The sequence below is a fragment of the Babylonia areolata genome, chromosome 18, assembly GCF_041734735.1.
Source record: "Babylonia areolata isolate BAREFJ2019XMU chromosome 18, ASM4173473v1, whole genome shotgun sequence".
Classification (NCBI taxonomy): domain Eukaryota; kingdom Metazoa; phylum Mollusca; class Gastropoda; order Neogastropoda; family Buccinidae; genus Babylonia; species Babylonia areolata.
The window spans coordinates 33842902-33846709 of record NC_134893.1 but is presented as its reverse complement, the minus strand read 5'-3'; the positions used below and the strand labels follow the sequence as shown (position 1 = coordinate 33846709).

General features: G+C 41.5%; 1 long non-coding RNA gene across 1 annotated transcript in view; it reads right to left on the bottom strand.

Moving 5' to 3' along the window:
* The window catches only part of LOC143292697 (uncharacterized), a 25873-nt gene extending 23017 nt beyond the window's left edge, over window positions 1-2856 (bottom strand). Inside the window, exon 1 of the long non-coding RNA XR_013056678.1 lies at window positions 2320-2856. This is a non-coding gene — a long non-coding RNA (uncharacterized LOC143292697). The remainder of the gene's footprint in view (window positions 1-2319) is intronic.
* Between the last annotated feature and the right edge of the window lie 952 nt (window positions 2857-3808).

Genomic DNA, 3808 nt, shown 5'->3' with positions numbered 1-3808 from the left:
TGATGATAATCTTGATATACGGCTTAATCTGGAAGACTTGCACCAAATCATTGATATGAGTAAAAAGATTTTTTTTCATCATGTTTATTGAACTGAAATTTGGTATTTCCAGAGAAAAAAAAAATTGTTTAAGTTTACCATGGACACACACACACACACACACACACACACACACACACACACACACACACACACACACAACATAGAATCACTTTGTTTTCACAATTGAGTCAATAAAAACAGGAAGAGGGAGAGGCGCTCACGCGGATAATGGTACTGACGAATATCCGGGGATTTTCTGGGACAGTTCCTCTTAAGCACTGAGTTTCTATAAGGACTAAAATACCCATCTTTTCCGATCGAGTCCCCGGATCCCGAAAATCAAAACTGTTTCACTGTGAAGTCTGTATTTCCGTGCTTCTTCATCTTCTTTCTTTTCAACTACACACTGCGAACACATTCTGTGTGTGAAACCAACAGGAAATACCTGCAAGGTTATCTTTCTGAAACCCACATTATAAATCAGTGAAACCCCCATCCAGTCTGTTAGTCAGTTTATCTATAACTGAGGAACGGTTCAAGCAGGAAATCCTTTTTCCAGATCCCCTGATCCCGGATCCCTCCCCCCACCCCCTCAAGCCCCCCTCAGGGTCCCATCCCCTCACCCCCTACAACCCCACTCCCTTTCACCTTTTCATTATAGAGTTCGGGGATAAAGGCCTCGGAAAAGCGAACACTGCGTAATTGTGACACAGATCTTTTAAACGATATGAGAGAAAAAGATGAGAAGGGGGGATGTGGAGGTTAGGGAGGGAGGGAGATGTGGGTAATGGAAAGGAAGTAGGAGGGCGAGCCATGTTTCCCGGCCAAACTGACAAGACGTCCTTCCGGCAGCGAACAGTTCCAGAAGACCCAGAAATGGAAACGATATCCCGGCATTAACACTGACAACAAATGTCGGTTGACACTGAACAGTAAACAGCGTGTGATGTTCGTTCAGTTTACACGCCGTGATGTGACACAACGCAGCTAGTACAATGCAGTGCATTGTACTGAATACTCTACACCACTCACAACACAGCACACGACAGGCACTACTCCACGCTGCACTACGCTAAACTACACTACACCACACTGTACCATAATGCCATACAATGCATTACAATACAATGCAGCACAATACAGTACAGTACAGTACAATACAATACAATACAATACAATGCCGGCTATTGAAATAATACAATGGCCCGCTAAGGAATACAATGTAACACGACTGAAGCAGAGCAGCTCAGTACTACAAAGCAATGCAATGCAATTCAAAACAGTTTAGTGCAATGCAAGGCAATGTAATAGATTTCCACGGACAATTTTTTTTTCTTCCTTCTTACAGTGGTAACATATTGCATGATAAGTCCGTCCATCAGTGATTCAGTGAACAAACACACTATTGATTCCAAAAACCGACTTTTATTTTCTCCCTGAACATCATTTTCAGTAAGAAGGTACCCCTTAGCTCATTGCCGTGTGGAAAAAAAAAAGCAGAGAGATAGAACTGAAGGCTAGCAAACATGCACAAGGAAAAGGACTGAGAACGCAAAGAAGGGTAAAAGAAGGAGAGAACTTAGAAGAAAAATGAAGAATGAAAACATGAAAAAAAGAAAGAAAAAAAAAAGAAAAGAGAACCAATACATTTGTCACCAAGATTATGGTCACACAAAAATAAAACAGGCAGACTTTTCTAAAAGATAGAAAATCTAAAGAAAGATAATCTGGAGAAAAAAAATGAAGCACAACGCCACTGGAAAACTGTTATAAAGTATAATTTGAACAAATCACACAGAAAGCTAATGACAAAGGTTACAAGGTAAGTATAGAGCAGCAGAAAGAGGGACAGAGAGAAAGAGAGAAAGACCGACTGCGTGCGATACTCTCTCTCTCACACACACACACACACACACACACACGCACACACACACACACACTTACCTTAGTTCAGAATGTTATCCAGCAATTTACAACACACAACACATACACACACAAAAAAACTAACAACTCGCAACAACAAGATCCAAAAGATACACTCACATGCAACCCCCCAATAATCAACCCTCTAAAAAAAACCTTCCTCTTTCTTATCAGTCCCTTTCCAAACACCAGCACCACACAAACTAGAAACGGAAACTGCAAGCGCCGCTCTGCACTTTTCCCCTCTCGTCCAAAAAACCTCAATAAAAACTCTCTTCTAAGGAGCGTCGAATTTCAACACGCACTGGAATAAAAAAAAAGAAAAAAAAAGAAGTTATTTTCTTTCTTTCTTACTTTCTTTCTTTCCGTCTTCTTCTTTTTTCTTTCTTTCTTTCTTTTTTTTTTTCCAACTTCTCGCTGTTTGTCGTATTATGTCACTTTCGCTCAGGGAAAACGCTTTCGTCAACTTGGCGTTGCTGTCACTCACTCACTGTGATCTAATACCACTTTTTCTCTCAGTTTAGAGACAAGCTTTTAACTCGTCGCTGTCTCTGTGATATTGTGGCACTTGCTCGTCTTACAGGCACTTTTTCCTCTGCCGACACAAATCAAGGGGAGCCACTCCGTTTAGCCAGCCTCCGTCTCGTCTCCCCTCTCTCTCTCTCTCTTCAACGCGCAACGATATATATGTCGGTCTTGTTTTTACGCACACGCACTCTCCTGCACTCCTTGAATCTGTCAATCATCATGTTGCGCGCGCCGGGACGCAGTTTCTCTTTCAAGTCGGTCGTAACATGTTTTGGGTAGAAGAAGCAAATCATTTTCAAAATAAATAAATAAATAAATAGATTAAAAAAAAAAAAATCTAATCGGTAAAGTTTAAAATGAGAATGGTTTGTGCGTTATGATTGGTCGTGAAGATGCACTTTGTACTCCTCAGTCCTGTCTCTTTACATCTCTCTCTCTCTCTCTCTCTCTCTCTCTCTCTCTCTCTCTCTCTCTCACACACACAGTCACCCCGCTCTCTCTCTGTGTGTGTCTGTCTGTCTGTCTGTCTCTCTCTGTGTGTCTCTCTCTGTCTCTCTCTCTTTTCACCACTTCAGTCGTCCCACTCCTATTTCCGAGTCTCTCTCTCGTCCTGCCTTCCGGTCCCACCCCTCTCTCTTTTCCTCCCTTACTGTCTCTCTCGCTTCTCACTCTCTCTCTCTCTCTTTCTTCTCTCACTCTCTGTCTCTCTCTTTTTTTCTTTCTTTCTTCTCACTTTCTCTCTCTCTCTTTCTTTATCTCGCTTCTCTCTCTCTTTCTTTCTTTTTCTTCTCACTTTCTCTCTTTCTTTTTTCTTTCTTTCTTCTCACTTTCTCTCTATTTCTTTCTTTATTTCTTTCTCTCTCTCTCTTTCGTTCTTTATTTCCTTCTTTCTTCTCTCGCTCTCTTTCTCTCTCTCCCCCCCCTCTCTCTCTCTCACTCAGTCTCTCCAATTTCTCTTCTCGGAGGCAGTTCCCTTATTCGCCTTTTTTAAAAATATTATCTTTATTTTATTTTTATTTTATTTTATTTTATTTTATCTTATTTTAAGTTTCTGGATGCGTTGTTAAGATGATATTTCCAGTCCACTCCTTTTCATACACTTCACTGCTGGCCCATCTTGACTATCGCTCCGGTGATGATGATGAAGTCATGACTGGGGGATAACCTCTTTCTCTTTGTCCCTCTATGTCTGTCTGTCCGTCTGTCTGTCTCTCCCTCTCTCTCTGTCTGTCTCTCTGTCTCTGTCTGTCTGTCTCTCTCTGTAGCTGTCTCTGTCTCTCTCTGTCTCTGTGTCTCTGTTTCTGTCTCTCTGTCT